Source organism: Macaca thibetana, chromosome 7 (assembly GCF_024542745.1).
Source record: "Macaca thibetana thibetana isolate TM-01 chromosome 7, ASM2454274v1, whole genome shotgun sequence".
Lineage (NCBI taxonomy): Eukaryota > Metazoa > Chordata > Mammalia > Primates > Cercopithecidae > Macaca > Macaca thibetana.
In genome coordinates, this window is record NC_065584.1 from 44,131,275 (window position 1) to 44,144,603 (window position 13,329).

The window sequence follows — 13,329 nt, forward strand, 5'->3', positions numbered from 1 at the left end:
TCGAACGTCTAAATGCTAAAACTGACGTACATCAGTACCAGCGGATAAATGTAGTCGACCAGGGGAAAGGCGGAAACCGCCTTATTCTTGCCCTTTATTGGCCACGCATCCCACCAATGGGGCCATTACACTTCCGCTAACGAAATGTATGGCGTGGTGGTGTGAGAGTTATACGTACGCTGGGTCTACGAAGGGGCAGCTGTTCTGCTCTCATCCAATCGGAAGCTAGCAAGAATTCCCCGGGCCTCTATGCCCCACAGCTTTCGCGTCGCGTTACGGCCCGCCTCTCTGCAGCCGACCAATCCTCTTGATTTTCTTGTGCGCATTACCCAATCAGAGAGGTCGAGGCTGGGTTCCAGTGGACCGCTCTAAGCCGCCGCGCAGCCTGCGTTTTCTCCGGTACAGGTTGAGGGCTGGCACCTGAGGTACATTTTGCTGGGCCAGGCTGGGCTGGGTCCCCGGGATGGGCAGCCCTCTCGACGAGCGGCGACGCCGTGGTTGAGTCTAGAAAGCTAAAGTCGCTGGACATCTATCGCAGGAGCTAGGAGGGACGTGGGAGGTCTGGTCGGAGTGTGCACGTGTTGGAGGTCTCGCCTCGCAGTGGGAGTCACCGGGTCAAACCTGCTGGCCCTGGCCAAAGAACCTTCTGCGGGTGAGGCTGCTGTTGCCGTTGCGGTTCCCAGCACTTCCTCTGGGGCATTTTTCAGTAAAAGCCAAACGCCCTTGTTCATTTTCAGGGAAAGACGTGTTTCCTCCTGCTCTTCACTCTCCGCGAATACTCTCTCCACCACCTTCTGAGTTTAGTATAATCCTTTCGTAGGCCAGAAAGCAGATTTTCTCTTGGGAAGAGACGTCCCGTAGTATGGGATTTGGTAGGATACCAGCAACTGGTTTATTATATCGTTTAAACCACATGGCTATCTAAAGAGGTAGGTACTGTGAGTGTTCTCATTTTCACGGGAAGAAGCAGTGTTAGACGTTACTCATTCTTGTGTTTTCTTTAGCTTGTCTCTGCCAAAATGCAGCCTTCAGCTTCCATGGATGTAAAATTAAAAGATGGTATAACTTGTAAAATGTTGCTCCTGTTTTTCTCTCTTTTCTTTTCTTTTTCGTGATGGAGTTTCACTCTGTCGCTCAGGCGGGAGTGCAGTGGGGCGATCTCGGCTCACTGCAACCTCCGCCTCCCGGGTTCAAGCGATTCTCCAGCCTCAGCATCCCGAGTAGCCGAGTTTATAGGCTTTTGGCACCACGACCGGCTAATTTTTGTGTTTTTAGTAGAGTCGGGGTTTCACCATTCTGGTCAGGCTCCTGACCTCAGGAGATTCACCCGCCTTTGTCTCCCAAAGTGCCGGGATTATAGGCGTGAGCCACCGTGCCCGGCCGTTTTCTTTAGTAATTTGAAATTACTTAAAAAGTCAATAAAAGCCTGGCCGAGTAAAACAGTAGTGACTTTACTTTTTGAAATTGTTTAAAAAGTCACTAAAAGCTATGGCCGAGTAAAACAGTAGTAACTTGCAGTCAAGTACGGTTTAAGTGAGAAATCCTCTGAAACATTTATGGACCGCTTATCTTTTTGCTGAGTATTCAGGAAAGTATTCCCTGTGAGTGCAGCTATGTTACGTATCTGGTTTGTATTCTTACCTTAGATTGCTGTAGCTATTGTAAAGCAAAAGTAAAATCAAGCCCATGTAAGTACTTTGTGGGTTCTTTTCTCTCACTTTGTATTATGATCCATGCAGGGTGTTTCTCCAGACGGGACTGCGGTGGCGCAGTCTTAGCTCACTGCAGCCTCGAACTTGTGGGCTCAAGTGATCCTCCTGCCTCAGCCTCCCAAGTGGCAGGGATTACACACGAGCCACTGTGCCAAACCCATGAAGTTTTTGAGTTGTGTTTTTGTACTGAAGTCATGACTACTTTTTCTGCGACTGACACTATGAACTACAAATACGACTGAAGATACTACTGCTTTTTTGCTTTTTCCCTATGTGCTTTAAAGAACTACATTTTCAGTGATTTCTGTGTATTTAAGATCTTTTCATTTACTCGGTAGAAAATACAGGAGAATTTTGATAAATCTGAACTGGAATGGTCTTTATGTTAATTCTGTTCAGTATTTTAGGGCAGATTATGTACAGATATTGCTAAACTGTCAGAAGGCTGTATTTAGTTCATATAGCTACTGTCACAAATTACAACAAATTTAGTGACTTCAAATGACACACATTTATTCTTTCTGCCTTTGTTTCTTTTTTTTTCCCCTTTGGTGAAAAGTACACACTCAAGAAAGGGGAGTGCAGATGTACTCAAGAGAGTTACCTCTTCCTTTTTTTTTTTTTTTTTTTTTTGTAGAGATGAGGTCTCACTATGCTGCTTAGGCTGGTCTCAAACTCCTGGGCTCAAGCAGTCCTCCCACCTTGGCTTCCCAAAGTTCTGGCATTACTGGTATAAGCCACCATGCCCGGCCTCATTTATTCTCTTTTAGTTCTGGAGGTCAGAAGTATGAAATCAGGGCCGGGCGCGGTGGCTCAAGCCTGTAATCCCAGCACTTTGGGAGGCCGAGACGGGCGGATCACGAGGTCAGGAGATCGAGACCATCCTGGCTAACACGGTGAAACTCCGTCTCTACTAAAAAATACAAAAAACTAGCCGGGCGAAGTGGCGGGCGCCTGTGGTCCCAGCTACTAGGAAGGCCGAGGCAGGAGAATGGCGTGAATCCGGGAGGCGGAGCTTGCAGTGAGCTGAGATCCGGCCACCGCACTCCAGCCTGGGCGACAGAGCCAGACTCAGTCTCAAAAAAAAAAAAAAAAAAAAAAGTATGAAATCAGTTTCACTGGGCTAAAGTCAAAGTGTTGCAGGCCCAATTCCTTCTGGAGGCTCTGAGAGGAAGATCCATTTCCTTACCTTTTTCAGCTTGTAGTGGCTGCCTGTCTTCCTTGGCTTGTGTCTCTTTTCCACACAGCACATCACTCTATCATCATATCACTTTCTCATCTGTAGTCACATCTCCCTCTGCCTCTCTTATGAGGACACTTATATTAAGGACCCCCCAGATAATCAGGGATACTCTTTCCATCTCGATACTTTTGTAAAGCCCCTTTTTTCATATCATGAAACAGTCATAGGTTCCAGGAATTAAGACCTATGTATCTTTGAGGGCCAATGTTCAACCTACCACAGGAAGGTATAAAGAAGAGTAAAACATCCTATGCCGTAAAGTTTCATAGGGACTATAAGAGAAAAAGAAATTCACAGTAAATGGTTGCTGAGTTAGACATTTTTATTCCTGTGAAAATAACCTAAGTCACCATAGGTTGGAGCTTCTCCAACTTCCACTGGAATATCTTTAATAACAAAGGTAAATGAATATTCCTGTGATATTTGGAAACAAAGCCTAAATTAATGCTTTAGAAAAGTAAAATTTCTTTGAATTCTAATCTTATAATTTAAAATTGTTTGTGACTTCTGCATTCAGTTTTATATGTTCATAGTTGATGCGTTTTGAATTATATCAAAGCATTGCTGTTCTAGAGAAGAGACTGTTTATTCTGTAGTTTCATTACTATTTTACTTTTAAATTTATTTGTAGAGTTGGGGGTCTCACTGTGTTACCTATGCTGGACTCAAACTCCTGGGCTCCAGTGATGTTCCCACCTAAGCCCCCTGAGTAGTTGGGACTATGGGCATGCAACACAGTGCCCAGCTAATGTAGCTTCTTGTAATTTTCCTTTTTGGAGGGGGCAGTGACTTTTTTAAAAAAATTATTTTTTGGCCAAGCACAGTGGCTCACGCTTGTAATCCCAGCACTTCGGGAGGCCGAGGCAGGTGGATCACCTGAGGTCAGGAGTTTGAGACCAGCCTGGCTAACATGGCGAAACCCTGTCTCTACTTAAAATACAAAAGTTAGCCGGGGATGGTGGTGCGTGCCTGTAGTCCTAGCTACTAGGGGGGCTGAAGCAGGAGGATCACTTGAACCTGGGAGTTGGAGGTTGCAGTGAGCCGAGATCGTGCCACTGCACTCCAGCCTGGGCAACAGAGGGAGACTGTATAAAAAAAAAAAAAATTATTTTTCCATAAGTTATTGGGGTACAGGTGGTATTTGGTTATATGAGTAAGTTCTTTAGTGATGATTTGTGAGATTTTGGTGTACCTATCACCTGAGCAGTATACACTGCACCATATTTGTAGTCTTTTAATCCCTTGACCCCCCACCCCCGGCCAAGTCCTCAAAGTCCATTGTATCATTCTTACGCCTTTGTGTCCTCATAGCTTAGCTCCCACATATCAGTGAGAACATATAATGTTTGGTTTTCTATTCCTGAGTTACTTCACTTAGAATAATAGTCTCCAGGCCGGGCGCGGTGAGTTAATCCCAGCACTTTGGGAGGCCGACGGGCGGATCACGAGGTAGAGATCGAGACCATAACTAAAAATACAAAAAACTAGTCGGGCGAGGTGGCGGGCGCCTGTAGTCCCAGCCAACTCCGGAGGCTCAGGAGAATGGCCCCGGGAGGCGGAGCTTGCATGGCAAGATCCGGCCACTGCACTCCAGCCCGGGCTACAGAGCAAGACTCCGTCTCAAAAAAAAAAAAAAAAAAAAAAAGAATAATAGTCTCCAATCTCATCCAGGTCATGGCAAATTCTATTAATTCATGCCTTTTTATGGCTGTGTAGTATTCCATTATATATACACACATGTGTATACACACACACACACCCCACAGTGTCTTTATCCACTTGTTGATTGATGGGCATTTGGGTTGGTTCCATGATTTTGCAGTTGTGAATTGTGCTGCTATAAACATGCGTGTGCAAATATCTTTTTCAAATAATGACTTTTTTCCTCTGGGTAGATCCCCAGTAGTGGGATTGCTGGATCAAATGTTAGTTCTACTTCTTAATTCTTTAAGGAATCTCCATACTGTTTTCCATAGTGGTTGTAGTAGTTTGCATTCCTACCAGTAATGCAGAAGTGTTCCCTGTTTACTGTATCCATGCCAGCATCTACTGTTTTTTGATTCTTCAATTATGGCCATTCTTGCAGGAGTGTGGTGGTATCACTTTGTGGTGTCGATTTGCATTTCCCTGATGATTAGTGATGCTGAGCATTTTTTTCATAGGTTTGTTGGCCATTTGTGTATCTTCTTTTGAGAATTGTCTCTTCATGTCCTTAGCCTACCCACATTGTGATGGGCTTGGTTTTTTCTTACTGATTTGAGTTTGTTGTAGATTCTGGATTAGTCCTTTGTCAGATGTATAGATTGTGAAGATTTTCTCCCACTCTGTGGGTTGTCTGTTGACTCTGCTCACTGTTCCTTTTGCTGTGCAAAGTCTCTTTAGTTTAATTAGGTCCCAGGTATTTATCTTTGTTTTTATTGCATTTGCTTTTGGGTTCTTGGTCATGAAATCCTTGCCTAAGCCAATGTCTAGAAGGGTTTTTCCAATGTTATCTTCTAGAATTTTTAGTTTCAGGTCTTAGGTTTAAGTCCTTAATCTATCTTGAGTTTATTTTTGTATAAGGTGAGAGATGAGGATCCAGTTTAATTTTTCCTACATGTGGCTAGCCAATTATCCCAGCGCCATTTGTTGAAAAGGGTGTCCTTTCCCCACTTTATGTTTTTGTTTGCTTTGTCGAAGATCAGTTGGCTGTAAGTATTTGGGTTTGTTTCTGGGTTCTCTATTCTCTTCCATTGGTCTGTGTGCCTATTTTTATACCAGTGCCATGCTGTTTTGGTGACTGTGGCCTTATAGTATAGTTTGAAATCAGTTAGTGTGATGCCTCTAGATTTGTTCTTTTTGCTTAGTCATGCTTTGGCTTTGCAGGCTCCTTTTTGGTTCCATATGAATTTTAGGATTTTTTTTTCTAGTTCTGTGAAGAATGATGGTGGTACTTTGATGGGGATTGCATTGAATTTATACATTGCTTTTGACAGCATGGTCTTTTTCACAATACTAATTCCACCCGTCCATGAACATGGGATGTGTTTCCATTTGTTTGTGTTGTCTATGATTTCTTTCAGCAGTGTTTTGTAGTTTTCCTTGTAGAGGTCTTTCAACTCCTTTGTTAAGTATATTCTTTTTTTTCTTCTTCTTTCTTTTTTGAGATGGAACCTTGCTCTGTTGCCCAGGCTAAAGTGCAGTGGCACGATCTCGACTCACTGCAACCTCCACCTCCCGGGTTTGAGCAGTTCTCCTGCATGAGCCTCCCAAGTAGCTGGGCCTACAGGCGTGCACCACCATGCTTGGCTGATTTTTTGTATTTTTGATAGAGATGGGGTTTCACTATGTTGACCAGGCTGGTCTCGAACTCCTGACCTCAAGTAATCCACGTGCCCTGGCCTCCCAAAGTGCTGGGATTACAGGCTTGAGCCACAGCCCAGCCTGTTAGGTGTATTTCTAAGTTTTTTGTTTTTGGGTTTTTTTGCAGCTATTGTGAAAGGGGTGGAGTTCTTGATTTGATTCTCTGCTTGGTTGCTATTGACTATATAGAAGAGCTACTGATTTGTGTACATTAATCTTGTATCCAGAAGTTTTGCTGAATTCTTTTATCAGTTCTGGGAGCTTTCTGGAGGAGTCCTTAGAGTTTTCAAGGTAATTGACCATGTCTTCAGCAAACAGTGACCGTTTGACTTCTCCTTTACTGATTTGGATGCCCTTTATTTCTTTCTCTTGTCTGATTGCTCTGGCTAGGACTTCCAGTGCTATGTTGAGGTGGAGTGGTGAGAGTGGGCATCCTTGTCTTGTTCCAGTTCTCAGAGGGAATGCTTTCAACTTTTCCCCATTCAGTATTATGTTGGCTGTGGTTTGTCATAGATGGTTTTTATTATATTAAGGTATGTCCCTTATATGCTGATTTTGCTGACAGTTTTAGTCATAAAATGATGCTGGATTTTGTCAAATGCTTTTTCTGCATCTATTGAGATGATCATGTGATTTTTGTTGTTAATTCTGTTTATGTGGTGTATCACATTTATTGACTTGGGTATGTTAAACCATCCCTGCATCCCTGGTATGAAACCCACTTGATCATGGAGGATTATCTTCTTGATATGTTGTTGGATTCAGTTAGCTAGTATTTTGTTAAGGATCTTAGCATCTATGTTCATCAAGGGTATTGGTCTGTAGTTTTGTTTTTTGGTTATGTCCTTTCCTGGTTTTGGTATACTGGCTTCATAGAATAAATTAGGGAGAGTTCCTTCGTTATCTTGTAGAATAGTGTCAAAAGGATTGGTACCAATTCTTTGAATGTCTGGTAGAATTCTGCTGTGAATCCATCTGGTCCTGAACTTTTTTTTTTTTTTTTTTTTTTTTTTTGAGACGGAGTCTTGCTCTGTATCCAGGCTGGAATCTTGGCTCACTGCAACCGCCACCTCCTGGGTTCAAGCATTCTCCTGCCTCAGCCTCCCAAGTAGCTGGGACAACAAGTGTGCACTACCATGTCCAGCTGATTTATTTTTTTATTTTTAAATTTTATTTATTTATTTATTTTTTGAGATGGAGTTTCGCTTTTGTTGCCTAGGCTGCAGTGCAATGGTGTGATCTTGGCTAACTGCAACCTCCGCCTCCTGGGTTCAAGCAATTCTCCTGCCTCAGCCTTCCCAAGTAGCTAGGATTATAGGCATGCGCGACCATGCCTGGCTAATTTTGTATTTTTAGTAGAGACGGGGTTTCATCATGCTGGCCAGGCTGGTCTGGAACTCCTGATCTTAGGCAATCTGCCTCCCTTAGCCTCTGAAAGTATTGGGATTACAGGCGTGAGCCACAACACCTGGCCTTGTTTTTTCTTTAAGCTATATATTTCCTTGAATATTTCTCCCTTCACTTCTTTTTTTTTTTTTTTTTCTTTTTGAGAGGGAATGTCGCTCTGTCACCTAGGCTGGATTGCAGTGGCATGATCTCGGCTCTCTGCAACCTCTGCCTCCTGGTTCAAGCAGTTCTCCCTGCCTCATCCCCCTGAGTAGCTGGGATTACAGGCACCCACCACAAGGCCCAGCTAATTTTTGTATTTTTAGTAGAGACAGGATTTCACTGTGTTGGTCAGGCTGGTAACGAGCTCCTGATGTCAGGTGATCCACCCGCCTTGGACTCCCAAAGTGCTGGGATTACAGGTGTGAGCCACTGCCCCTGGCCAGTTTTTGTGTTTTTAGCAGAGACAAGGTTTTGCCATGTTGGCCAAGCTGGTTTCAAACTCCTGGATTGAAGTGATACACCTGCCTCGGCTTCACAAAGTGTTGGGTTTTTAGGTGTGAGTCACTGTGTCCAGCCTGAAATTTAAGTAATTATTAATATGTTAAACATCTTTCTATTTGGAGATTGGAATTATGTCCTTATGATTTTTTACAGTTCTCATAATTTTAATTTTTGGACCTCCTGCTAGATGGCAGTAGTAATCAATGCCAAGGGCCGGGAAGGCAACCTTTAAAACAATTTGATATCTTAAGTCTAATTCTTAAGTTTAGTAAGTTATAGCTGATTTTCAGTTCTTTTTATCCTTCATAATCTGATCTGTAAAGCACATGTGAACTTTTTATCCTCTTAATGTCCATTTTTTTCTGGATAGTTCAATAATTAAGCCTTTTGTTTGTTATTTCTCTGAGATCAGGGTCTTTTACTGTGTTCAGTAGAGAGGAAATGAGTTTAGAACTTAGTAGGTTCTGATCTTCCCAGATTATAACACCAAAGTGGTTAAAAGAACTAGTTCTGCTGTATCTTTACATGAGTATTATACAGGCTGTAAATATTTACGTTTAGGGATTTGTTTTGATTTCTCTTTCAATGTAGGCCTTTTGAATGGTCTCTTCATTTGGAAAATTAAATAGTGAATCAGCCTCAAAATGCAAAACAGAGTCTGTAGCTGTCAATAAATATTTAAAATATTGCTTTATTGTCTTGAGAGATATGTTTACATGATTATAAACTATCCATTGTCAGAAAAAGCCTCATTCAGGCTTAATCTTATTTCATTTACCAATTAACAGTGGAAATTTAAAAAATCATTAATATGTTGAAGTGTCTTTCTGCTTGATGAATTAGGGTAGCATTTTTAGGGGAACATTTGTATTGTGAATTCACCTTGGAAGCATCTAGTCTATACACGTACATAAATATATATATACTTACACACATATTTATATATAAAAGGGGTAGAAATCCGGTCAAATACTAGTTTATTCTGCAGGTTATCATTTGACACTACATATTGCATTTCTTTGACATTCTCTATACTCCCACCTAGTGGTATTTGAGTGCTGCTTTTGCACCAGGTACCACTCTGAGCACTTAACGTGGTAATTAATTTATGAAACCCTATGGCCTTGATATTGCTATCTCCTGTTTAAACTATAGGAAACTGAAACATATAGCTTGTAAAGCCAGGATTTGCGCTCTGGCAGTCAGACTCTACACCCATTCTCAGCTATCATGCAATACCTGTCTCAGCTTCCTTATCTAAAACATTGTAATAAGAGGACTATCTTTTAGAGTTTTGGGGAGGGTTCAGTGAAGCAATTCATGTGAAGAGGCTGACATAGTAACCTAGAATGGTAATGATCAGTTAGTATTAGCTGTCATTTGGCTACTTTTCTGGTTTTCTTCCCATTCTTCTTTCATTTTTCTCTATTATAGGATGCTTGGCCTGCTGCTTGTTATCATTCGGTATAATTCATCTGTAGCAGGCACATCCAGTTTCCTAGTTTGGTATTTTTGTTTGTTTGTTTTGTTTTTTGTTTGTTTTGAGACGGAGTCTTGCTCTATCATCCAGGCTGGAGTGCAGTGGTGTGATCACGGCTCACTGCAATCTCTGCCTCCCGGGTTCAACTGATTCTCATGCCTTAGCCTCCCTGGTAGCTGAGAGTACAGGTTTGTGCCACCACACCCAGCTAATTTTTGTATTTTTTAAAGTAGAGACAGGTTTCACCATGTTGGCCAGCCTAGTCTTGAACTCCTGGCCTCAGGTGATCCACCCACCTCGGCCTCCCAAGGTGCTGGGATAACGGGCATGAGCCCCCATGCCTGGCCTACTTTCCTAGTTTTTAATTGCTGATACTTCCTATAGACTGATAACAGAATCCCATACTTTCCCTCTGAGTTATAGACTGATATATACAAATGTTTGCTGCACATTTGCCCTTGGCCATCCCCAGAAGTCCCTCAAGCTTATATGAGTAAAACTAAGGCATTTCTTTATTTTTTCCCCCATTTTCTTATTTTGGTTTTTTTTTTTTTTTTTTTTTTTTTGAGTCAGAGTCTCGCTCTATCGCCCAGGCTGGAGTGCAGTGGCGCCATCTCGGCTCACTACAACCTTCACCTCCCAGGTTCAAGCAATTCTCCTGTCTTAGCCTCCCAAGTAGCTGGGATTACAGGCATGTCCCAGCACACCCGCCTAATTTTTCTATTTTTAGTAGAGATGGGTTTTCGCCATGTTGGCCAGGTTGGTCTCAAACTCCTGGCCTCAGGTGATCTGCCTGCCTAGGCCTCCCAAAGTGCTGGGATTACAGGCATGAGTCACCGCACCTGGCCTGGATTCACTTTCTGACTCAGCTCCGCTTGGTCATCTAATGCAAGAATCAGACTGGATTCCTTCTCCACCTGCTCCTCCCCAGTGCCTGCAAATCGAGTCAGTGCCAGGCTTCACTAATGTTAACTTCCTGAATATTTCTCTGGCCAGGTGTGGTGGCTCACATTTGTAATCCCAGGTATGAGAGGCTGGGAGGTTGAGGCAGGAGAATCACTTGAGCTCAGGAGTTCGGGAACAGCCTGAGCAACATAGCAAGACTTCATCTGTACTAAAAATTTTTTTTTTAAAGCTTTTTTTTTTAATTGGCCAGGCATGGTTGTGTGCACCTGTATTTTCAGCTATTTGGAAGGCTGAGGTGGCACAATCGCTTGAGCCTGGGAGGTTGAGGCTGCAGTGAGTGGCAGTTGCACCACTACACTCCAGCCTGGGCCACAGAGTAAGACTCTGTGTAAATAAATACATAAATTGTCAAACTATAATATAGTATTGATAGTGAATAGAAGCAAAAAAAAGAAAAGAAAAATGTTTCTCAAATTTACCTTTTTTTCCCATTCCTACTGTTGGGAACTCCATTATCTCTTTTAGTTTGATTTTTAGTTGACACATAATGTACATATTTCTGGGGTATAGTGTGATGTTTTGATATACATATACTTTGTGTAATGATCAAATCAAGTTAATTAGTGTATCCATCATCTCACATGTTGATCACTTTGTGGTGAGAACATGCAACAGTCCTCTCCTATCTGTTTTGAAATAGACCGTACAGGCTGGGCCCAGTGGTTCCCACCTATAATCCCAGCACTTTGGGAGGCTAAGGCCAGAGGATTTTTAAGACCAGCTCTGGCAGCATAGTGAGACCTGTGTCTACAAAAAAAAAATATTAAAAAATTAGCTGAGGCATGGTGGCATGCACCTCTTGTCTGGACTTTTTAATGACCTTTATGGTCTCCCAACCTTCAGCCTTACCTCTCCCTATTTAAATCTATCTTCTACATTGTAAATGTGAGCAATTGAGTATGTGACTCTGGGTTGGGCGCAGTGGCTCACGCCTGTAATCCCAGCACTTTGGGAGGCCGAGGTGGGTGGACCACCTGATGTCAGGTGTTTGAAACCAGCCTGGCCAACATGGCGAAACCCTGTCTCTACTAAAAATACAAAAATTAGCTGGGCTTGGTGGCATATGCCTATAGTCGCAGCTACTTGGGAGGTTGAGGCAGGAAAATCGCTTGAACCTGGGCAGTTACAGTGAGCCAAGATCACGCCATTGCACTCCAGCCCGGGTGACAAAGTGAGACTCCATCTCAAGAAAAAAAAAATGTGTATATGACTCTGAGTATGTAATATTTTTGCCACCAACCCCTTCCAGTTCATTTATTTATTCAAATAGTTTAACATAGCTGCCCTAGGTTAAAATAAGATACTGCTTTAGTCATTCCCTATAACCCATTGAATGTTCTAACTCCTTTCTTACTGAATTGGTTCTGTGAGAAGAAATAAAAAAAGAAAGCTTGACATTTTAGTTGGGTAGACAAGATAGAAAATTCTTAAGATCTGCCCTGCTGCTTTCTTCAACATCATCTCCTTTCCCATCCAGCATTGTGATCAGCAATACCAAACTTTCTCTTTTTCCCTTGCTTCCACTACTTTTCAGGCCTGTCCTTCCTCATATTCAGCATATCCAGATGTTCAGTGACCAGATCATTTTGACAAAGCCACAGAGCTCATGAGTAACAGACATTGTGGATTGTGGAAGATCCTGAATGCCAAGCCAAGAAAGTAAACTGTTCCTGAGGGAGAAAGGAAGAACCACTGATTGTCAGACTTTGCTATCATTCACGGAAATTGGGAGCATGGGTTGAAGAGAGAAGCTAATGAAGTAAATTTTGGATAATCTGAATTTTAAGTTCTGGCAGCACATGTAGCAGGCATTTAACAATACTAGAGCTTCAGAAAGAGATTAAAGACATGAAATTTGTAGATAAAGATCTGGAAGTAATTACTAAAGGCTTTTGATCCGGTATATGCAAAATTAACATTTCAAAATGGAAAGACACAAATGTTCCTGAATCCACTAACACTTTGAGGGCAGAATCAAGTTCTAGTTATCACTGTCTCTCTAGCACCTAGAAGAGTGCCTAACACTAGTGTTTAATTATTAAACATTCTGCTAAGCTTGGGTTGCAGTGGGATTCAAGGAGAAGGGAACCCAAGAAAGTGATAAAGGGAAGAACATTTAGGACATCACCAGGGATGGAGAGGCAGTATTTGAAACTTTGACTAGTAAGAGTTTGTGTAAAGTCCTTACTACAGGCAAACATCCTTTTTTTTTTTTTTTTTTTTTTTTTGAGACAGGGTCTCACACTGTCACCTAGGCTGGAGTGTAGGCGCCATCTTGGCTCACTGCAGCCTCAGCCTCCCAGGCTCAAGCAATCCTCCCACCTTAGCCTCCCAAGTTGCTGGGACTACAGGCATGCACCTCACCATGCCTGGCTAATTTTTTGTGTTTTTGGTAGAGATAGGGTTTCACCATGTTGCCCAGGCTGGTCTCAAACTCCTAGGCTGAGGCAGTCCTACCTCGGCCTCCCAAAGTGCTGGGATTACAGACATGAGCCACCGCACCCGGCCAGTGGCCTGCCTTTTATTATTATTTTTTTCTTAAGGTTGACATCAAATTGCTAGGATCACAGCTACTTCTCCAGAGATTTGCATTGCTCACTTTTTAAATTAGGGTGTCTCCCCAGATGTTACATCTCTAGGGTCTGTCCTAGCCATCTTATCTAAAAGATCTTGACCTCATCTTCTCTCTTCTCATC

The 13,329-nt window shown here is 42.5% G+C and overlaps 1 protein-coding gene across 13 annotated transcripts in view; it reads left to right on the plus strand.

Moving 5' to 3' along the window:
• Positions 1-346: 346 nt before the first annotated feature.
• Positions 347-13,329, plus strand: part of WDR89 (WD repeat domain 89) — an 89,616-nt gene continuing 76,633 nt past the window's right edge. For 5 of the 13 annotated variants that reach the window (XR_007727437.1, XM_050797899.1, XM_050797887.1 and 2 more), the window contains exon 1: positions 356-929. The gene's annotated coding sequence lies outside the window, so the exon portion shown is untranslated. Of the gene's footprint in view, positions 930-4,605; positions 12,393-13,329 lie in introns of those variants that run through there. The other 8 variants (XM_050797890.1, XM_050797898.1, XM_050797889.1 and 5 more) reach the window with 8 other exon arrangements.